General features: G+C 46.7%; 65 non-coding genes and 1 pseudogene across 65 annotated transcripts; all 66 read left to right on the forward strand.

Annotated features, from left to right (window-relative positions):
- Positions 1-4: 4 nt before the first annotated feature.
- On the forward strand, positions 5-123 carry LOC125790340 (5S ribosomal RNA). Its single transcript, XR_007430132.1, has one exon. It is a non-coding gene; the product is annotated as a 5S ribosomal RNA (ribosomal RNA).
- Positions 124-233: 110 nt separating this feature from the next.
- On the forward strand, positions 234-352 carry LOC125790351 (5S ribosomal RNA). The gene has a single exon (XR_007430143.1). It is a non-coding gene; the product is annotated as a 5S ribosomal RNA (ribosomal RNA).
- Positions 353-462: 110 nt separating this feature from the next.
- Positions 463-581, forward strand: LOC125790546 (5S ribosomal RNA). The gene has a single exon (XR_007430338.1). It is a non-coding gene; the product is annotated as a 5S ribosomal RNA (ribosomal RNA).
- Positions 582-691: 110 nt separating this feature from the next.
- LOC125790362 (5S ribosomal RNA) lies at positions 692-810 on the forward strand. The gene has a single exon (XR_007430154.1). It is a non-coding gene; the product is annotated as a 5S ribosomal RNA (ribosomal RNA).
- A 110-nt stretch (positions 811-920) lies between these two features.
- LOC125790635 (5S ribosomal RNA) lies at positions 921-1,039 on the forward strand. Its single transcript, XR_007430427.1, has one exon. It is a non-coding gene; the product is annotated as a 5S ribosomal RNA (ribosomal RNA).
- Positions 1,040-1,149: 110 nt separating this feature from the next.
- On the forward strand, positions 1,150-1,268 carry LOC125790373 (5S ribosomal RNA). Its single transcript, XR_007430165.1, has one exon. It is a non-coding gene; the product is annotated as a 5S ribosomal RNA (ribosomal RNA).
- Positions 1,269-1,378: 110 nt separating this feature from the next.
- On the forward strand, positions 1,379-1,497 carry LOC125790384 (5S ribosomal RNA). The gene has a single exon (XR_007430176.1). It is a non-coding gene; the product is annotated as a 5S ribosomal RNA (ribosomal RNA).
- A 110-nt stretch (positions 1,498-1,607) lies between these two features.
- On the forward strand, positions 1,608-1,726 carry LOC125790471 (5S ribosomal RNA). Its single transcript, XR_007430263.1, has one exon. It is a non-coding gene; the product is annotated as a 5S ribosomal RNA (ribosomal RNA).
- Positions 1,727-1,836: 110 nt separating this feature from the next.
- Positions 1,837-1,955, forward strand: LOC125790619 (5S ribosomal RNA). Its single transcript, XR_007430411.1, has one exon. It is a non-coding gene; the product is annotated as a 5S ribosomal RNA (ribosomal RNA).
- A 110-nt stretch (positions 1,956-2,065) lies between these two features.
- LOC125790396 (5S ribosomal RNA) lies at positions 2,066-2,184 on the forward strand. The gene has a single exon (XR_007430188.1). It is a non-coding gene; the product is annotated as a 5S ribosomal RNA (ribosomal RNA).
- A 110-nt stretch (positions 2,185-2,294) lies between these two features.
- Positions 2,295-2,413, forward strand: LOC125790407 (5S ribosomal RNA). The gene has a single exon (XR_007430199.1). It is a non-coding gene; the product is annotated as a 5S ribosomal RNA (ribosomal RNA).
- Positions 2,414-2,523: 110 nt separating this feature from the next.
- Positions 2,524-2,642, forward strand: LOC125790418 (5S ribosomal RNA). Its single transcript, XR_007430210.1, has one exon. It is a non-coding gene; the product is annotated as a 5S ribosomal RNA (ribosomal RNA).
- A 110-nt stretch (positions 2,643-2,752) lies between these two features.
- On the forward strand, positions 2,753-2,871 carry LOC125790429 (5S ribosomal RNA). The gene has a single exon (XR_007430221.1). It is a non-coding gene; the product is annotated as a 5S ribosomal RNA (ribosomal RNA).
- A 110-nt stretch (positions 2,872-2,981) lies between these two features.
- LOC125790547 (5S ribosomal RNA) lies at positions 2,982-3,100 on the forward strand. Its single transcript, XR_007430339.1, has one exon. It is a non-coding gene; the product is annotated as a 5S ribosomal RNA (ribosomal RNA).
- A 110-nt stretch (positions 3,101-3,210) lies between these two features.
- LOC125790440 (5S ribosomal RNA) lies at positions 3,211-3,329 on the forward strand. The gene has a single exon (XR_007430232.1). It is a non-coding gene; the product is annotated as a 5S ribosomal RNA (ribosomal RNA).
- A 110-nt stretch (positions 3,330-3,439) lies between these two features.
- On the forward strand, positions 3,440-3,558 carry LOC125790648 (5S ribosomal RNA). Its single transcript, XR_007430440.1, has one exon. It is a non-coding gene; the product is annotated as a 5S ribosomal RNA (ribosomal RNA).
- A 110-nt stretch (positions 3,559-3,668) lies between these two features.
- Positions 3,669-3,787, forward strand: LOC125790451 (5S ribosomal RNA). Its single transcript, XR_007430243.1, has one exon. It is a non-coding gene; the product is annotated as a 5S ribosomal RNA (ribosomal RNA).
- Positions 3,788-3,897: 110 nt separating this feature from the next.
- Positions 3,898-4,016, forward strand: LOC125790462 (5S ribosomal RNA). The gene has a single exon (XR_007430254.1). It is a non-coding gene; the product is annotated as a 5S ribosomal RNA (ribosomal RNA).
- A 110-nt stretch (positions 4,017-4,126) lies between these two features.
- Positions 4,127-4,245, forward strand: LOC125790472 (5S ribosomal RNA). The gene has a single exon (XR_007430264.1). It is a non-coding gene; the product is annotated as a 5S ribosomal RNA (ribosomal RNA).
- A 110-nt stretch (positions 4,246-4,355) lies between these two features.
- LOC125790473 (5S ribosomal RNA) lies at positions 4,356-4,474 on the forward strand. Its single transcript, XR_007430265.1, has one exon. It is a non-coding gene; the product is annotated as a 5S ribosomal RNA (ribosomal RNA).
- Positions 4,475-4,584: 110 nt separating this feature from the next.
- Positions 4,585-4,703, forward strand: LOC125790548 (5S ribosomal RNA). Its single transcript, XR_007430340.1, has one exon. It is a non-coding gene; the product is annotated as a 5S ribosomal RNA (ribosomal RNA).
- Positions 4,704-4,813: 110 nt separating this feature from the next.
- On the forward strand, positions 4,814-4,932 carry LOC125790484 (5S ribosomal RNA). Its single transcript, XR_007430276.1, has one exon. It is a non-coding gene; the product is annotated as a 5S ribosomal RNA (ribosomal RNA).
- Positions 4,933-5,042: 110 nt separating this feature from the next.
- LOC125790572 (5S ribosomal RNA) lies at positions 5,043-5,161 on the forward strand. Its single transcript, XR_007430364.1, has one exon. It is a non-coding gene; the product is annotated as a 5S ribosomal RNA (ribosomal RNA).
- A 110-nt stretch (positions 5,162-5,271) lies between these two features.
- Positions 5,272-5,380, forward strand: LOC125790767 (5S ribosomal RNA; annotated as a pseudogene).
- Positions 5,381-5,490: 110 nt separating this feature from the next.
- LOC125790552 (5S ribosomal RNA) lies at positions 5,491-5,609 on the forward strand. The gene has a single exon (XR_007430344.1). It is a non-coding gene; the product is annotated as a 5S ribosomal RNA (ribosomal RNA).
- A 110-nt stretch (positions 5,610-5,719) lies between these two features.
- On the forward strand, positions 5,720-5,838 carry LOC125790501 (5S ribosomal RNA). The gene has a single exon (XR_007430293.1). It is a non-coding gene; the product is annotated as a 5S ribosomal RNA (ribosomal RNA).
- Positions 5,839-5,948: 110 nt separating this feature from the next.
- Positions 5,949-6,067, forward strand: LOC125790499 (5S ribosomal RNA). Its single transcript, XR_007430291.1, has one exon. It is a non-coding gene; the product is annotated as a 5S ribosomal RNA (ribosomal RNA).
- A 110-nt stretch (positions 6,068-6,177) lies between these two features.
- Positions 6,178-6,296, forward strand: LOC125790505 (5S ribosomal RNA). The gene has a single exon (XR_007430297.1). It is a non-coding gene; the product is annotated as a 5S ribosomal RNA (ribosomal RNA).
- Positions 6,297-6,406: 110 nt separating this feature from the next.
- Positions 6,407-6,525, forward strand: LOC125790585 (5S ribosomal RNA). Its single transcript, XR_007430377.1, has one exon. It is a non-coding gene; the product is annotated as a 5S ribosomal RNA (ribosomal RNA).
- A 110-nt stretch (positions 6,526-6,635) lies between these two features.
- Positions 6,636-6,754, forward strand: LOC125790557 (5S ribosomal RNA). Its single transcript, XR_007430349.1, has one exon. It is a non-coding gene; the product is annotated as a 5S ribosomal RNA (ribosomal RNA).
- A 110-nt stretch (positions 6,755-6,864) lies between these two features.
- On the forward strand, positions 6,865-6,983 carry LOC125790553 (5S ribosomal RNA). The gene has a single exon (XR_007430345.1). It is a non-coding gene; the product is annotated as a 5S ribosomal RNA (ribosomal RNA).
- A 110-nt stretch (positions 6,984-7,093) lies between these two features.
- On the forward strand, positions 7,094-7,212 carry LOC125790506 (5S ribosomal RNA). Its single transcript, XR_007430298.1, has one exon. It is a non-coding gene; the product is annotated as a 5S ribosomal RNA (ribosomal RNA).
- A 110-nt stretch (positions 7,213-7,322) lies between these two features.
- LOC125790495 (5S ribosomal RNA) lies at positions 7,323-7,441 on the forward strand. The gene has a single exon (XR_007430287.1). It is a non-coding gene; the product is annotated as a 5S ribosomal RNA (ribosomal RNA).
- Positions 7,442-7,551: 110 nt separating this feature from the next.
- On the forward strand, positions 7,552-7,670 carry LOC125790507 (5S ribosomal RNA). Its single transcript, XR_007430299.1, has one exon. It is a non-coding gene; the product is annotated as a 5S ribosomal RNA (ribosomal RNA).
- Positions 7,671-7,780: 110 nt separating this feature from the next.
- LOC125790518 (5S ribosomal RNA) lies at positions 7,781-7,899 on the forward strand. Its single transcript, XR_007430310.1, has one exon. It is a non-coding gene; the product is annotated as a 5S ribosomal RNA (ribosomal RNA).
- Positions 7,900-8,009: 110 nt separating this feature from the next.
- Positions 8,010-8,128, forward strand: LOC125790529 (5S ribosomal RNA). The gene has a single exon (XR_007430321.1). It is a non-coding gene; the product is annotated as a 5S ribosomal RNA (ribosomal RNA).
- Positions 8,129-8,238: 110 nt separating this feature from the next.
- LOC125790615 (5S ribosomal RNA) lies at positions 8,239-8,357 on the forward strand. Its single transcript, XR_007430407.1, has one exon. It is a non-coding gene; the product is annotated as a 5S ribosomal RNA (ribosomal RNA).
- A 110-nt stretch (positions 8,358-8,467) lies between these two features.
- LOC125790549 (5S ribosomal RNA) lies at positions 8,468-8,586 on the forward strand. Its single transcript, XR_007430341.1, has one exon. It is a non-coding gene; the product is annotated as a 5S ribosomal RNA (ribosomal RNA).
- Positions 8,587-8,696: 110 nt separating this feature from the next.
- Positions 8,697-8,815, forward strand: LOC125790329 (5S ribosomal RNA). Its single transcript, XR_007430121.1, has one exon. It is a non-coding gene; the product is annotated as a 5S ribosomal RNA (ribosomal RNA).
- A 110-nt stretch (positions 8,816-8,925) lies between these two features.
- Positions 8,926-9,044, forward strand: LOC125790596 (5S ribosomal RNA). Its single transcript, XR_007430388.1, has one exon. It is a non-coding gene; the product is annotated as a 5S ribosomal RNA (ribosomal RNA).
- A 110-nt stretch (positions 9,045-9,154) lies between these two features.
- Positions 9,155-9,273, forward strand: LOC125790540 (5S ribosomal RNA). Its single transcript, XR_007430332.1, has one exon. It is a non-coding gene; the product is annotated as a 5S ribosomal RNA (ribosomal RNA).
- A 110-nt stretch (positions 9,274-9,383) lies between these two features.
- Positions 9,384-9,502, forward strand: LOC125790551 (5S ribosomal RNA). Its single transcript, XR_007430343.1, has one exon. It is a non-coding gene; the product is annotated as a 5S ribosomal RNA (ribosomal RNA).
- A 110-nt stretch (positions 9,503-9,612) lies between these two features.
- LOC125790489 (5S ribosomal RNA) lies at positions 9,613-9,731 on the forward strand. The gene has a single exon (XR_007430281.1). It is a non-coding gene; the product is annotated as a 5S ribosomal RNA (ribosomal RNA).
- A 110-nt stretch (positions 9,732-9,841) lies between these two features.
- Positions 9,842-9,960, forward strand: LOC125790460 (5S ribosomal RNA). The gene has a single exon (XR_007430252.1). It is a non-coding gene; the product is annotated as a 5S ribosomal RNA (ribosomal RNA).
- Positions 9,961-10,070: 110 nt separating this feature from the next.
- On the forward strand, positions 10,071-10,189 carry LOC125790562 (5S ribosomal RNA). The gene has a single exon (XR_007430354.1). It is a non-coding gene; the product is annotated as a 5S ribosomal RNA (ribosomal RNA).
- A 110-nt stretch (positions 10,190-10,299) lies between these two features.
- LOC125790573 (5S ribosomal RNA) lies at positions 10,300-10,418 on the forward strand. The gene has a single exon (XR_007430365.1). It is a non-coding gene; the product is annotated as a 5S ribosomal RNA (ribosomal RNA).
- Positions 10,419-10,528: 110 nt separating this feature from the next.
- On the forward strand, positions 10,529-10,647 carry LOC125790490 (5S ribosomal RNA). Its single transcript, XR_007430282.1, has one exon. It is a non-coding gene; the product is annotated as a 5S ribosomal RNA (ribosomal RNA).
- A 110-nt stretch (positions 10,648-10,757) lies between these two features.
- On the forward strand, positions 10,758-10,876 carry LOC125790461 (5S ribosomal RNA). The gene has a single exon (XR_007430253.1). It is a non-coding gene; the product is annotated as a 5S ribosomal RNA (ribosomal RNA).
- Positions 10,877-10,986: 110 nt separating this feature from the next.
- Positions 10,987-11,105, forward strand: LOC125790584 (5S ribosomal RNA). The gene has a single exon (XR_007430376.1). It is a non-coding gene; the product is annotated as a 5S ribosomal RNA (ribosomal RNA).
- Positions 11,106-11,215: 110 nt separating this feature from the next.
- Positions 11,216-11,334, forward strand: LOC125790463 (5S ribosomal RNA). The gene has a single exon (XR_007430255.1). It is a non-coding gene; the product is annotated as a 5S ribosomal RNA (ribosomal RNA).
- Positions 11,335-11,444: 110 nt separating this feature from the next.
- Positions 11,445-11,563, forward strand: LOC125790595 (5S ribosomal RNA). Its single transcript, XR_007430387.1, has one exon. It is a non-coding gene; the product is annotated as a 5S ribosomal RNA (ribosomal RNA).
- Positions 11,564-11,673: 110 nt separating this feature from the next.
- Positions 11,674-11,792, forward strand: LOC125790500 (5S ribosomal RNA). The gene has a single exon (XR_007430292.1). It is a non-coding gene; the product is annotated as a 5S ribosomal RNA (ribosomal RNA).
- Positions 11,793-11,902: 110 nt separating this feature from the next.
- LOC125790491 (5S ribosomal RNA) lies at positions 11,903-12,021 on the forward strand. The gene has a single exon (XR_007430283.1). It is a non-coding gene; the product is annotated as a 5S ribosomal RNA (ribosomal RNA).
- A 110-nt stretch (positions 12,022-12,131) lies between these two features.
- On the forward strand, positions 12,132-12,250 carry LOC125790559 (5S ribosomal RNA). Its single transcript, XR_007430351.1, has one exon. It is a non-coding gene; the product is annotated as a 5S ribosomal RNA (ribosomal RNA).
- Positions 12,251-12,360: 110 nt separating this feature from the next.
- Positions 12,361-12,479, forward strand: LOC125790606 (5S ribosomal RNA). Its single transcript, XR_007430398.1, has one exon. It is a non-coding gene; the product is annotated as a 5S ribosomal RNA (ribosomal RNA).
- A 110-nt stretch (positions 12,480-12,589) lies between these two features.
- On the forward strand, positions 12,590-12,708 carry LOC125790618 (5S ribosomal RNA). Its single transcript, XR_007430410.1, has one exon. It is a non-coding gene; the product is annotated as a 5S ribosomal RNA (ribosomal RNA).
- A 110-nt stretch (positions 12,709-12,818) lies between these two features.
- Positions 12,819-12,937, forward strand: LOC125790629 (5S ribosomal RNA). Its single transcript, XR_007430421.1, has one exon. It is a non-coding gene; the product is annotated as a 5S ribosomal RNA (ribosomal RNA).
- A 110-nt stretch (positions 12,938-13,047) lies between these two features.
- Positions 13,048-13,166, forward strand: LOC125790640 (5S ribosomal RNA). Its single transcript, XR_007430432.1, has one exon. It is a non-coding gene; the product is annotated as a 5S ribosomal RNA (ribosomal RNA).
- Positions 13,167-13,276: 110 nt separating this feature from the next.
- LOC125790651 (5S ribosomal RNA) lies at positions 13,277-13,395 on the forward strand. The gene has a single exon (XR_007430443.1). It is a non-coding gene; the product is annotated as a 5S ribosomal RNA (ribosomal RNA).
- Positions 13,396-13,505: 110 nt separating this feature from the next.
- LOC125790488 (5S ribosomal RNA) lies at positions 13,506-13,624 on the forward strand. The gene has a single exon (XR_007430280.1). It is a non-coding gene; the product is annotated as a 5S ribosomal RNA (ribosomal RNA).
- A 110-nt stretch (positions 13,625-13,734) lies between these two features.
- LOC125790662 (5S ribosomal RNA) lies at positions 13,735-13,853 on the forward strand. The gene has a single exon (XR_007430454.1). It is a non-coding gene; the product is annotated as a 5S ribosomal RNA (ribosomal RNA).
- Positions 13,854-13,963: 110 nt separating this feature from the next.
- Positions 13,964-14,082, forward strand: LOC125790673 (5S ribosomal RNA). The gene has a single exon (XR_007430465.1). It is a non-coding gene; the product is annotated as a 5S ribosomal RNA (ribosomal RNA).
- Positions 14,083-14,192: 110 nt separating this feature from the next.
- Positions 14,193-14,311, forward strand: LOC125790508 (5S ribosomal RNA). The gene has a single exon (XR_007430300.1). It is a non-coding gene; the product is annotated as a 5S ribosomal RNA (ribosomal RNA).
- Positions 14,312-14,421: 110 nt separating this feature from the next.
- LOC125790684 (5S ribosomal RNA) lies at positions 14,422-14,540 on the forward strand. Its single transcript, XR_007430475.1, has one exon. It is a non-coding gene; the product is annotated as a 5S ribosomal RNA (ribosomal RNA).
- Positions 14,541-14,650: 110 nt separating this feature from the next.
- Positions 14,651-14,769, forward strand: LOC125790509 (5S ribosomal RNA). Its single transcript, XR_007430301.1, has one exon. It is a non-coding gene; the product is annotated as a 5S ribosomal RNA (ribosomal RNA).
- A 110-nt stretch (positions 14,770-14,879) lies between these two features.
- LOC125790446 (5S ribosomal RNA) lies at positions 14,880-14,998 on the forward strand. Its single transcript, XR_007430238.1, has one exon. It is a non-coding gene; the product is annotated as a 5S ribosomal RNA (ribosomal RNA).
- The last annotated feature ends 2 nt before the right edge of the window (positions 14,999-15,000 follow it).

Here is a 15,000-nt window from a genome sequence, read left to right on the forward strand (position 1 = left end):
AATGGCTTACGGTCACACTACCCTGAGAACGCCCGATCTCGTCTGATCTCGGAAGCTAAGCAGGGTTTGGCCTGGTTAGTACTTGGATGGGAGACCACCTGGGAATACCAGGTGCTGTAAGCTTTTCCCCTCTTGCTTCCATTACCATGGTCTTGTTATACATTACTAGTTTGTTATCTGAAACCCAACATAGATGAAGTTGCATAAGTAGTCTTGATGAGAGCTCAGCAATGGCTTACGGTCACACTACCCTGAGAACGCCCGATCTCGTCTGATCTCGGAAGCTAAGCAGGGTTTGGCCTGGTTAGTACTTGGATGGGAGACCACCTGGGAATACCAGGTGCTGTAAGCTTTTCCCCTCTTGCTTCCATTACCATGGTCTTGTTATACATTACTAGTTTGTTATCTGAAACCCAACATAGATGAAGTTGCATAAGTAGTCTTGATGAGAGCTCTGCAATGGCTTACGGTCACACTACCCTGAGAACGCACGATCTCGTCTGATCTCGGAAGCTAAGCAGGGTTTGGCCTGGTTAGTACTTGGATGGGAGACCACCTGGGAATACCAGGTGCTGTAAGCTTTTCCCCTCTTGCTTCCATTACCATGGTCTTGTTATACATTACTAGTTTGTTATCTGAAACCCAACATAGATGAAGTTGCATAAGTAGTCTTGATGATAGCTCTGCAAGGGCTTACGGTCACACTACCCTGAGAACGCCCGATCTCGTCTGATCTCGGAAGCTAAGCAGGGTTTGGCCTGGTTAGTACTTGGATGGGAGACCACCTGGGAATACCAGGTGCTGTAAGCTTTTCCCCTCTTGCTTCCATTACCATGGTCTTGTTATACATTACTAGTTTGTTATCTGAAACCCAACATAGATGAAGTTGCATAAGTAGTCTTGATGAGAGCTCTGCAATGGCTTACGGTCACACTACCCTGAGAACGCCCGATCTCGTCTGATCTCGGAAGCTCAGCGGGGTTTGGCCTGGTTAGTACTTGGTTGGGAGACCACCTGGGAATACCAGGTGCTGTAAGCTTTTCCCCTCTTGCTTCCATTACCATGGTCTTGTTATACATTACTAGTTTGTTATCTGAAACCCAACATAGATGAAGTTGCATAAGTAGTCTTGATGATAGCTCTGCAATGGCTTACGGTCACACTACCCTGAGAACGCCCGATCTCGTCTGATCTCGGAAGCTAAGCAGGGTTTGGCCTGGTTAGTACTTGGATGGGAGACCACCTGGGAATACCAGGTGCTGTAAGCTTTTCCCCTCTTGCTTCCATTACCATGGTCTTGTTATACATTACTAGTTTGTTATCTGAAACCCAACATAGATGAAGTTGCATAAGTAGTCTTGATGAGAGCTCGGCAATGGCTTACGGTCACACTACCCTGAGAACGCCCGATCTCGTCTGATCTCGGAAGCTAAGCAGGGTTTGGCCTGGTTAGTACTTGGATGGGAGACCACCTGGGAATACCAGGTGCTGTAAGCTTTTCCCCTCTTGCTTCCATTACCATGGTCTTGTTATACATTACTAGTTTGTTATCTGAAACCCAACATAGATGAAGTTGCATAAGTAGTCTTGATGAGAGCTCTGCAATGGCTTACGGTCACACTACCCTGAGAACGCCCGATCTCGTCTGATCTCGGAAGCTAAGCGGGGTTTGGCCTGGTTAGTACTTTGATGGGAGACCACCTGGGAATACCAGGTGCTGTAAGCTTTTCCCCTCTTGCTTCCATTACCATGGTCTTGTTATACATTACTAGTTTGTTATCTGAAACCCAACATAGATGAAGTTGCATAAGTAGTCTTGATGAGAGCTCTGCAATGGCTTACGGTCACACTACCCTGAGAACGCCCGATCTCGTCTGATCTCGGAAGCTAAGCAGGGTTTGGCTTGGTTAGTACTTGGATGGGAGACCACCTGGGAATACCAGGTGGTGTAAGCTTTTCCCCTCTTGCTTCCATTACCATGGTCTTGTTATACATTACTAGTTTGTTATCTGAAACCCAACATAGATGAAGTTGCATAAGTAGTCTTGATGAGAGCTCTGCAATGGCTTACGGTCACACTACCCTGAGAACGCCCGATCTCGTCTGATCTCGGAAGCTAAGCAGGGTTTGGCCTGGTTAGTACTTGGATGGGAGACCACCTGGGAATACCAGGTGCTGTAAGCTTTTCCCCTCTTGCTTCCATTACCATGGTCTTGTTATACATTACTAGTTTGTTATCTGAAACCCAACATAGATGAAGTTGCATAAGTAGTCTTGATGAGAGCTCTGCAATGGCTTACGGTCACACTACCCTGAGAACGCCCGATCTCGTCTGATCTCGGAAGCTAAGCAGGGTTTGGCCTGGTTAGTACTTGGATGGGAGACCACCTGGGAATACCAGGTGCTGTAAGCTTTTCCCCTCTTGCTTCCATTACCATGGTCTTGTTATACATTACTAGTTTGTTATCTGAAACCCAACATAGATGAAGTTGCATAAGTAGTCTTGATGAGAGCTCTGCAATGGCTTACGGTCACACTACCCTGAGAACGCCCGATCTCGTCTGATCTCGGAAGCTAAGCAGGGTTTGGCCTGGTTAGTACTTGGATGGGAGACCACCTGGGAATACCAGGTGCTGTAAGCTTTTCCCCTCTTGCTTCCATTACCATGGTCTTGTTATACATTACTAGTTTGTTATCTGAAACCCAACATAGATGAAGTTGCATAAGTAGTCTTGATGAGAGCTCAGCAATGGCTTACGGTCACACTACCCTGAGAACGCCCGATCTCGTCTGATCTCGGAAGCTAAGCAGGGTTTGGCCTGGTTAGTACTTGGATGGGAGACCACCTGGGAATACCAGGTGCTGTAAGCTTTTCCCCTCTTGCTTCCATTACCATGGTCTTGTTATACATTACTAGTTTGTTATCTGAAACCCAACATAGATGAAGTTGCATAAGTAGTCTTGATGAGAGCTCTGCAATGGCTTACGGTCACACTACCCTGAGAACGCACGATCTCGTCTGATCTCGGAAGCTAAGCAGGGTTTGGCCTGGTTAGTACTTGGATGGGAGACCACCTGGGAATACCAGGTGCTGTAAGCTTTTCCCCTCTTGCTTCCATTACCATGGTCTTGTTATACATTACTAGTTTGTTATCTGAAACCCAACATAGATGAAGTTGCATAAGTAGTCTTGATGATAGCTCTGCAAGGGCTTACGGTCACACTACCCTGAGAACGCCCGATCTCGTCTGATCTCGGAAGCTAAGCAGGGTTTGGCCTGGTTAGTACTTGGATGGGAGACCACCTGGGAATACCAGGTGCTGTAAGCTTTTCCCCTCTTGCTTCCATTACCATGGTCTTGTTATACATTACTAGTTTGTTATCTGAAACCCAACATAGATGAAGTTGCATAAGTAGTCTTGATGAGAGCTCTGCAATGGCTTATGGTCACACTACCCTGAGAACGCCCGATCTCGTCTGATCTCGGAAGCTCAGCGGGGTTTGGCCTGGTTAGTACTTGGTTGGGAGACCACCTGGGAATACCAGGTGCTGTAAGCTTTTCCGCTCTTGCTTCCATTACCATGGTCTTGTTATACATTACTAGTTTGTTATCTGAAACCCAACATAGATGAAGTTGCATAAGTAGTCTTGATGATAGCTGTGCAATGGCTTACGGTCACACTACCCTGAGAACGCCCGATCTCGTCTGATCTCGGAAGCTAAGCAGGGTTTGGCCTGGTTAGTACTTGGATGGGAGACCACCTGGGAATACCAGGTGCTGTAAGCTTTTCCCCTCTTGCTTCCATTACCATGGTCTTGTTATACATTACTAGTTTGTTATCTGAAACCCAACATAGATGAAGTTGCATAAGTAGTCTTGATGAGAGCTCTGCAATGGCTTACGGTCACACTACCCTGAGAACGCCCGATCTCGTCTGATCTCGGAAGCTAAGCAGGGTTTGGCCTGGTTAGTACTTGGATGGGAGACCACCTGGGAATACCAGGTGCTGTAAGCTTTTCCCCTCTTGCTTCCATTACCATGGTCTTGTTATACATTACTAGTTTGTTATCTGAAACCCAACATAGATGAAGTTGCATAAGTAGTCTTGATGAGAGCTCTGCAATGGCTTACGGTCACACTACCCTGAGAACGCCCGATCTCGTCTGATCTCGGAAGCTAAGCGGGGTTTGGCCTGGTTAGTACTTTGATGGGAGACCACCTGGGAATACCAGGTGCTGTAAGCTTTTCCCCTCTTGCTTCCATTACCATGGTCTTGTTATACATTACTAGTTTGTTATCTGAAACCCAACATAGATGAAGTTGCATAAGTAGTCTTGATGAGAGCTCTGCAATGGCTTACGGTCACACTACCCTGAGAACGCCCGATCTCGTCTGATCTCGGAAGCTAAGCAGGGTTTGGCCTGGTTAGTACTTGGATGGGAGACCACCTGGGAATACCAGGTGCTGTAAGCTTTTCCCCTCTTGCTTCCATTACCATGGTCTTGTTATACATTACTAGTTTGTTATCTGAAACCCAACATAGATGAAGTTGCATAAGTAGTCTTGATGAGAGCTCTGCAATGGCTTACGGTCACACTACCCTGAGAACGCACGATCTCGTCTGATCTCGGAAGCTAAGCAGGGTTTGGCCTGGTTAGTACTTGGATGGGAGACCACCTGGGAATACCAGGTGCTGTAAGCTTTTCCCCTCTTGCTTCCATTACCATGGTCTTGTTATACATTACTAGTTTGTTATCTGAAACCCAACATAGATGAAGTTGCATAAGTAGTCTTGATGATAGCTCTGCAATGGCTTACGGTCACACTACCCTGAGAACGCCCGATCTCGTCTGATCTCGGAAGCTAAGCAGGGTTTGGCCTGGTTAGTACTTGGATGGGAGACCACCTGGGAATACCAGGTGCTGTAAGCTTTTCCCCTCTTGCTTCCATTACCATGGTCTTGTTATACATTACTAGTTTGTTATCTGAAACCCAACATAGATGAAGTTGCATAAGTAGTCTTGATGAGAGCTCTGCAATGGCTTACGGTCACACTACCCTGAGAACGCCCGATCTCGTCTGATCTCGGAAGCTAAGCGTGGTTTGGCCTGGTTAGTACTTGGATGGGAGACCACCTGGGAATACCAGGTGCTGTAAGCTTTTCCCCTCTTGCTTCCATTACCATGGTCTTGTTATACATTACTAGTTTGTTATCTGAAACCCAACATAGATGAAGTTGCATAAGTAGTCTTGATGAGAGCTCTGCAATGGCTTACGGTCACACTACCCTGAGAACGTCTGATCTCGGAAGCTAAGCAGGGTTTGGCCTGGTTAGTACTTGGATGGGAGACCACCTGGGAATACCAGGTGCTGTAAGCTTTTCCCCTCTAGCTTCCATTACCATGGTCTTGTTATACATTACTAGTTTGTTATCTGAAACCCAACATGGATGAAGTTGCATAAGTAGTCTTGATGAGAGCTCTGCAATGGCTTACGGTCACACTACCCTGAGAACGCCCGAGCTCGTCTGATCTCGGAAGCTAAGCAGGGTTTGGCCTGGTTAGTACTTGGATGGGAGACCACCTGGGAATACCAGGTGCTGTAAGCTTTTCCCCTCTTGCTTCCATTACCATGGTCTTGTTATACATTACTAGTTTGTTATCTGAAACCCAACATAGATGAAGTTGCATAAGTAGTCTTGATGAGAGCTCTGCAATGGCTTACGGTCACACTACCCTGAGAACGCCCGATCTCATCTGATCTCGGAAGCTAAGCAGGGTTTGGCCTGGTTAGTACTTGGATGGGAGACCTCCTGGGAATACCAGGTGCTGTAAGCTTTTCCCCTCTTGCTTCCATTACCATGGTCTTGTTATACATTACTAGTTTGTTTTCTGAAACCCAACATAGATGAAGTTGCATAAGTAGTCTTGATGAGAGCTCTGCAATGGCTTACGGTCACACTACCCTGAGAACGCCCGATCTCGTCTGACCTCGGAAGCTAAGCGGGGTTTGGCCCGGTTAGTACTTGGATGGGAGACCACCTGGGAATACCAGGTGCTGTAAGCTTTTCCCCTCTTGCTTCCATTACCATGGTCTTGTTATACATTACTAGTTTGTTATCTGAAACCCAACATAGATGAAGTTGCATAAGTAGTCTTGATGAGAGCTCTGCAATGGCTTAGGGTCACACTACCCTGAGAACGCCCGATCTCGTCTGATCTCGGAAGCTAAGCAGGGTTTGGCCTGGTTAGTACTTGGATGGGAGACCACCTGGGAATACCAGGTGCTGTAAGCTTTTCCCCTCTTGCTTCCATTACCATGGTCTTGTTATACATTACTAGTTTGTTATCTGAAACCCAACATAGATGAAGTTGCATAAGTAGTCTTGATGAGAGCTCTGCAATGGCTTACGGTCACACTACCCTGAGAACGCCCGATCTTGTCTGATCTCGGAAGCTAAGCGGGGTTTGGCCTGGTTAGTACTTGGATGGGAGACCACCTGGGAATACCAGGTGCTGTAAGCTTTTCCCCTCTTGCTTCCATTACCATGGTCTTGTTATACATTACTAGTTTGTTATCTGAAACCCAACATAGATGAAGTTGCATAAGTAGTCTTGATGAGAGCTCTGCAATGGCTTACGGTCACACTACCCTGAGAACGCTTGATCTCGTCTGATCTCGGAAGCTAAGCAGGGTTTGGCCTGGTTAGTACTTGGATGGGAGACCACCTGGGAATACCAGGTGCTGTAAGCTTTTCCCCTCTAGCTTCCATTACCATGGTCTTGTTATACATTACTAGTTTGTTATCTGAAACCCAACATGGATGAAGTTGCATAAGTAGTCTTGATGAGAACTCTGCAATGGCTTACGGTCACACTACCCTGAGAACGCCCGAGCTCGTCTGATCTCGGAAGCTAAGCAGGGTTTGGCCTGGTTAGTACTTGGATGGGAGACCACCTGGGAATACCAGGTGCTGTAAGCTTTTCCCCTCTTGCTTCCATTACCATGGTCTTGTTATGCATTACTAGTTTGTTATCTGAAACCCATCATAGATGAAGTTGCATAAGTAGTCTTGATGAGAGCTCTGCAATGGCTTAGGGTCACACTACCCTGAGAACGCCCGATCTCGTCTGATCTCGGAAGCTAAGCAGGGTTTGGCCTGGTTAGTACTTGGATGGGAGACCACCTGGGAATACCAGGTGCTGTAAGCTTTTCCCCTCTTGCTTCCATTGCCATGGTCTTGTTATACATTACTAGTTTGTTATCTGAGACCCAACATAGATGAAATTGCATAAGTAGTCTTGATGAGAGCTCTGCAATGGCTTACGGTCACACTACCCTGAGAACGCCCGATCTCGTCTGATCTCGGAAGCTAAGCAGGGTTTGGCCTGGTTAGTACTTGGATGGGAGACCACCTGGGAATACCAGGTGCTGTAAGCTTTTCCCCTCTTGCTTCCATTACCATGGTCTTGTTATACATTACTAGTTTGTTATCTGAAACCCAACATAGATGAAGTTGCATAAGTAGTCTTGATGAGAGCTCTGCAATGGCTTACGGTCACACTACCCTGAGAACGCCCGATCTCGTCTGATCTCGGAAGCTAAGCAGGGTTTGGCCTGGTTAGTACTTGGATGGGAGACCACCTGGGAATACCAGGTGCTGTAAGCTTTTCCCCTCTTGCTTCCATTACCATGGTCTTGTTATACATTACTAGTTTGTTATCTGAAACCCAACATAGATGAAGTTGCATAAGTAGTCTTGATGAGAGCTCTGCAATGGCTTACGGTCACACTACCCTGAGAACGCCCGATCTCGTCTGATCTCGGAAGCTAAGCAGGGTTTGGCCTGGTTAGTACTTGGATGGGAGACCACCTGGGAATACCAGGTGCTGTAAGCTTTTCCTCTCTTGCTTCCATTACCATGGTCTTGTTATACATTACTAGTTTGTTATCTGAAACCCAACATAGATGAAGTTGCATAAGTAGTCTTGATGAGAGCTCTGCAATGGCTTACGGTCACACTACCCTGAGAACGCCCGATCTCGTCTGATCTCGGAAGCTAAGCAGGGTTTGGCCTGGTTAGTACTTGGATGGGAGACCACCTGGGAATACCAGGTGCTGTAAGCTTTTCCCCTCTTGCTTCCATTACCATGGTCTTGTTATACATTACTAGTTTGTTATCTGAAACCCAACATAGATGAAGTTGCATAAGTAGTCTTGATGAGAACTCTGCAATGGCTTACGGTCACACTACCCTGAGAACGCCCGATCTCGTCTGATCTCGGAAGCTAAGCAGGGTTTGGCCTGGTTAGTACTTGGATGGGAGACCACCTGGGAATACCAGCTGCTGTAAGCTTTTCCCCTCTTGCTTCCATTACCATGGTCTTGTTATACATTACTAGTTTGTTATCAGAAACCCAACATAGATGAAGTTGCATAAGTAGTCTTGATGAGAGCTCTGCAATGGCTTACGGTCACACTACCCTGAGAACGCCAGATCTCGTCTGATCTCGGAAGCTAAGCAGGGTTTGGCCTGGTTAGTACTTGGATGGGAGACCACCTGGGAATACCAGGTGCTGTAAGCTTTTCCCCTCTTGCTTCCATTACCATGGTCTTGTTATACATTACTAGTTTGTTATCTGAAACCCAACATAGATGAAGTTGCATAAGTAGTCTTGATGAGAGCTCTGCAATGGCTTACGGTCACACTACCCTGAGAACGCCCGATCTCGTCTGATCTCGGAAGCTAAGCAGGGTTTGGCCTGGTTAGTACTTGGATGGGAGACCTCCTGGGAATACCAGGTGCTGTAAGCTTTTCCCCTCTTGCTTCCATTACCATGGTCTTGTTATACATTACTAGTTTGTTATCTGAAACCCAACATAGATGAAGTTGCATAAGTAGTCTTGATGAGAGCTCTGCAATGGCTTACGGTCACACTACCCTGAGAACGCCCGATCTCGTCTGATCTCGGAAGCTAAGCAGGGTTTGGCCTGGTTAGTACTTGGATGGGAGACCACCTGGGACTACCAGGTGCTGTAAGCTTTTCCCCTCTTGCTTCCATTACCATGGTCTTGTTATACATTACTAGTTTGTTATCTGAAACCCAACATAGATGAAGTTGCATAAGTAGTCTTGATGAGAGCTCTGCAATGGCTTACGGTCACACTACCCTGAGAACGCCCGATCTCGTCTGATCTCGGAAGCTAAGCAGGGTTTGGCCTGGTTAGTACTTGGATGGGAGACCACCTGGGAATACCAGGTGCTGTAAGCTTTTCCCCTCTTGCTTCCATTACCATGGTCTTGTTATACATTACTAGTTTGTTATCTGAAACCCAACATAGATGAAGTTGCATAAGTAGTCTTGATGAGAGCTCTGCAATGGCTTACGGTCACACTACCCTGAGAACGCCCGATCTCGTCTGATCTCGGAAGCTAAGCAGGGTTTGGCCTGGTTAGTACTTGGATGGGAGACCACCTGGGAATACCAGGTGCTGTAAGCTTTTCCCCTCTTACTTCCATTACCATGGTCTTGTTATACATTACTAGTTTGTTATCTGAAACCCAACATAGATGAAGTTGCATAAGTAGTCTTGATGAGAGCTCTGCAATGGCTTACGGTCACACTACCCTGAGAACGCCCGATCTCGTCTGATCTCGGAAGCTAAGTAGGGTTTGGCCTGGTTAGTACTTGGATGGGAGACCACCTGGGAATACCAGGTGCTGTAAGCTTTTCCCCTCTTGCTTCCATTACCATGGTCTTGTTATACATTACTAGTTTGTTATCTGAAACCCAACATAGATGAAGTTGCATAAGTAGTCTTGATGAGAGCTTTGCAATGGCTTACGGTCACACTACCCTGAGAACGCCCGATCTCGTCTGATCTCGGAAGCTAAGCAGGGTGTGGCCTGGTTAGTACTTGGATGGGAGACCACCTGGGAATACCAGGTGCTGTAAGCTTTTCCCCTCTTGCTTCCATTACCATGGTCTTGTTATACATTACTAGTTTGTTATCTGAAACCCAACATAGATGAAGTTGCATAAGTAGTCTTGATGAGAGCTCTGCAATGGCTTACGGTCACACTACCCTGAGAACGCCCGATCTCGTCTGATCTCGGAAGCTAAGCAGGGTTTGGCCTGGTTAGTACTTGGATGGGAGACCACCTGGGAATACCAGGTGCTGTAAGCTTTTCCCCTCTTGCTTCCATTACCATGGTCTTGTTATACATTACTAGTTTGTTATCTGAAACCCAACATAGATGAAGTTGCATAAGTAGTCTTGATGAGAGCTCTGCAATGGCTTACGGTCACACTACCCTGAGAACGCCCGATCTCGTCTGATCTCGGAAGCTAAGCAGGGTTTGGCCTGGTTAGTACTTGGATGGGAGACCACCTGGGAATACCAGGTGCTGTAAGCTTTTCCCCTCTTACTTCCATTACCATGGTCTTGTTATACATTACTAGTTTGTTATCTGAAACCCAACATAGATGAAGTTGCATAAGTAGTCTTGATGAGAGCTCTGCAATGGCTTACGGTCACACTACCCTGAGAACGCCCGATCTCGTCTGATCTCGGAAGCTAAGTAGGGTTTGGCCTGGTTAGTACTTGGATGGGAGACCACCTGGGAATACCAGGTGCTGTAAGCTTTTCCCCTCTTGCTTCCATTACCATGGTCTTGTTATACATTACTAGTTTGTTATCTGAAACCCAACATAGATGAAGTTGCATAAGTAGTCTTGATGAGAGCTTTGCAATGGCTTACGGTCACACTACCCTGAGAACGCCCGATCTCGTCTGATCTCGGAAGCTAAGCAGGGTGTGGCCTGGTTAGTACTTGGATGGGAGACCACCTGGGAATACCAGGTGCTGTAAGCTTTTCCCCTCTTGCTTCCATTACCATGGTCTTGTTATACATTACTAGTTTGTTATCTGAAACCCAACATAGATGAAGTTGCATAAGTAGTCTTGATGAGAGCTCTGCAATGGCTTACGGTCACACTACCCTGAGAACGCCCGATCTCGTCTGATCTCGGAAGCTAAGCAGGGTTTGGCCTGGTTAGTACTTGGATGGGAGACCACCTGGGAATACCAGGTGCTGTAAGCTTTTCCCCTCTTGCTTCCATTACCATGGTCTTGTTATACATTACTAGTTTGTTATCTGAAACCCAACATAGATGAAGTTGCATAAGTAGTCTTGATGAGAGCTTTGCAATGGCTTACGGTCACACTACCCTGAGAACGCCCGATCTCGTCTGATCTCGGAAGCTAAGCAGGGTGTGGCCTGGTTAGTACTTGGATGGGAGACCACCTGGGAATACCAGGTGCTGTAAGCTTTTCCCCTCTTGCTTCCATTACCATGGTCTTGTTATACATTACTAGTTTGTTATCTGAAACCCAACATAGATGAAGTTGCATAAGTAGTCTTGATGAGAGCTCTGCAATGGCTTACGGTCACACTACCCTGAGAACGCCCGATCTCGTCTGATCTCGGAAGCTAAGCAGGGTTTGGCCTGGTTAGTACTTGGATGGGAGACCACCTGGGAATACCAGGTGCTGTAAGCTTTTCCCCTCTTGCTTCCATTACCATGGTCTTGTTATACATTACTAGTTTGTTATCTGAAACCCAACATAGATGAAGTTGCATAAGTAGTCTTGATGAGAGCTCTGCAATGGCTTACGGGCACACTACCCTGAGAACGCCCGATCTCGTCTGATCTCGGAAGCTAAGCAGGGTTTGGCCTGGTTAGTACTTGGATGGGAGACCACCTGGGAATACCAGGTGCTGTAAGCTTTTCCCCTCTTACTTCCATTACCATGGTCTTGTTATACATTACTAGTTTGTTATCTGAAACCCAACATAGATGAAGTTGCATAAGTAGTCTTGATGAGAGCTCTGCAATGGCTTACGGTCACACTACCCTGAGAACGCCCGATCTCGTCTGATCTCGGAAGCTAAGTAGGGTTTGGCCTGGTTAGTACTTGGATGGGAGACCACCTGGGAATACCAGGTGCTGTAAGCTTTTCCCCTCTTGCTTCCATTACCATGGTCTTGTTATACATTACTAGTTTGTTATCTGAAACCCAACATAGATGAAGTTGCATAAGTAGTCTTGATGAGAGCTTTGCAATGGCTTACGGTCTCACTACCCTGAGAACGCCCGATCTCGTCTGATCTCGGAAGCTAAGCAGGGTGTGGCCTGGTTAGTACTTGGATGGGAGACCACCTGGGAATACCAGGTGCTGTAAGCTTTTCCCCTCTTGCTTCCATTACCATGGTCTTGTTATACATTACTAGTTTGTTATCTGAAACCCAACATAGATGAAGTTGCATAAGTAGTCTTGATGAGAGCTCTGCAATGGCTTACGGTCACACTACCCTGAGAACGCCCGATCTCGTCTGATCTCGGAAGCTAAGCAGGGTTTGGCCTGGTTAGTACTTGGATGGGAGACCACCTGGGAATACCAGGTGCTGTAAGCTTTTCCCCTCTTGCTTCCATTACCATGGTCTTGTTATACATTACTAGTTTGTTATCTGAAACCCAACATAGATGAAGTTGCATAAGTAGTCTTGATGAGAGCTCTGCAATGGCTTACGGTCACACTACCCTGAGAACGCCCGATCTCGTCTGATCTCGGAAGCTAAGCAGGGTTTGGCCTGGTTAGTACTTGGATGGGAGACCACCTGGGAATACCAGGTGCTGTAAGCTTTTCCCCTCTTGCTTCCATTACCATGGTCTTGTTATACATTACTAGTTTGTTATCTGAAACCCAACATAGATGAAGTTGCATAAGTAGTCTTGATGAGAGCTCTGCAATGGCTTACGGTCACACTACCCTGAGAACGCCCGATCTCGTCTGATCTCGGAAGCTAAGCAGGGTTTGGCCTGGTTAGTACTTGGATGGGAGACCACCTGGGAATACCAGGTGCTGTAAGCTTTTCCCCTCTTGCTTCCATTACCATGGTCTTGTTATACATTACTAGTTTGTTATCTGAAACCCAACATAGATGAAGTTGCATAAGTAGTCTTGATGAGAGCTCTGCAATGGCTTACGGTCACACTACCCTGAGAACGCCCGATCTCGTCTGATCTCGGAAGCTAAGCAGGGTTTGGCCTGGTTAGTACTTGGATGGGAGACCACCTGGGAATACCAGGTGCTGTAAGCTTTTCCCTTCTTGCTTCCATTACCGTGGTCTTGTTATACATTACTAGTTTGTTATCTGAAACCCAACATAGATGAAGTTGCATAAGTAGTCTTGATGAGAGCCCTGCAATGGCTTACGGTCACACTACCCTGAGAACGCCCGATCTCGTCTGATCTCGGAAGCTAAGCAGGGTTTGGCCTGGTTAGTACTTGGATGGGAGACCACCTGGGAATACCAGGTGCTGTAAGCTTTTCCCCTCTTGCTTCCATTACCATGGTCTTGTTATACATTACTAGTTTGTTGTCTGAAACCCAACATAGATGAAGTTGCATGAGTAGTCTTGATGAGAGCTCTGCAATGGCTTACTGTCACACTACCCTGAGAACGCCCGATCTCGTCTGATCTCGGAAGCTAAGCAGGGTTTGGCCTGGTTAGTACTAGGATGGGAGACCACCTGGGAATACCAGGTGCTGTAAGCTTTTCCCCTCTTGCTTCCATTACCATGGTCATGTTATACATTACTAGTTTGTTATCTGAAACCCAACATAGATGAAGTTGCATAAGTAGTCTTGATGAGAGCTCTGCAATGGCTTACGGTCACACTACCCTGAGAACGCCCGATCTCGTCTGATCTCGGAAGCTAAGCAGGGTTTGGCCTGGTTAGTACTTGGATGGGAGACCACCTGGGAATACCAGGTGCTGTAAGCTTTTCCCCTCTTGCTTCCATTACCATGGTCTTGTTATACATTACTAGTTTGTTGTCTGAAACCCAACATAGATGAAGTTGCATAAGTAGTCTTGATGAGAGCTCTGCAATGGCTTACGGTCACACTACCCTGAGAACGCCCGATCTCGTCTGATCTCGGAAGCTAAGCAGGGTTTGGCCTGGTTAGTACTTGGATGGGAGACCACCTGGGAATACCAGGTGCTGTAAGCTTTTCCCCTCTTGTTTCCATTACCATGGTCTTGTTATACATTACTAGTTTGTTATCTGAAACCCAACATAGATGAAGTTGCATAAGTAGTCTTGATGAGAGCTCTGCAATGGCTTACGGTCACACTACCCTGAGAACGCCCGATCTCGTCTGATCTCGGAAGCTAAGCAGGGTTTGGCCTGGTTAGTACTTGGATGGGAGACCACCTGGGAATACCAGGTGCTGTAAGATTTTCCCCTCTTGCTTCCATTACCATGGTCTTGTTATACATTACTAGTTTGTTATCTGAAACCCAACATAGATGAAGTTGCATAAGTAGTCTTGATGAGAGCTCTGCAACGGCTTACGGTCACACTACCCTGAGAACGCCCGATCTCGTCTGATCTCGGAAGCTAAGCAGGGTTTGGCCTGGTTAGTACTTGGATGGGAGACCACCTGGGAATACCAGGTGCTGTAAGCTTTTCCCCTCTTGCTTCCATTACCATGGTCTTGTTATACATTACTAGTTTGTTATCTGAAACCCAACATAGATGAAGTTGCATAAGTAGTCTTGATGAGAGCTCTGCAATGGCTTACGGTCACACTACCCTGAGAACGCCCGATCTCGTCTGATCTCGGAAGCTAAGCAGGGTTTGGCCTGGTTAGTACTTGGATGGGAGACCACCTGGGAATACCAGGTGCTGTAAGATTTTCCCCTCTTGCTTCCATTACCATGGTCTTGTTATACATTACTAGTTTGTTATCTGAAACCCAACATAGATGAAGTTGCATAAGTAGTCTTGATGAGAGCTCTGCAATGGCTTACGGTCACACTACCCTGAGAACGCCCGATCTCGTCTGATCTCGGAAGCTAAGCAGGGTTTGGCCTGGTTAGTACTTCGATGGGAGACCACCTGGGAATACCAGGTGCTGTAAGCTTT

This window comes from Astyanax mexicanus, unplaced genomic scaffold, assembly GCF_023375975.1.
Source record: "Astyanax mexicanus isolate ESR-SI-001 unplaced genomic scaffold, AstMex3_surface scaffold_35, whole genome shotgun sequence".
NCBI lineage: Eukaryota > Metazoa > Chordata > Actinopteri > Characiformes > Acestrorhamphidae > Astyanax > Astyanax mexicanus.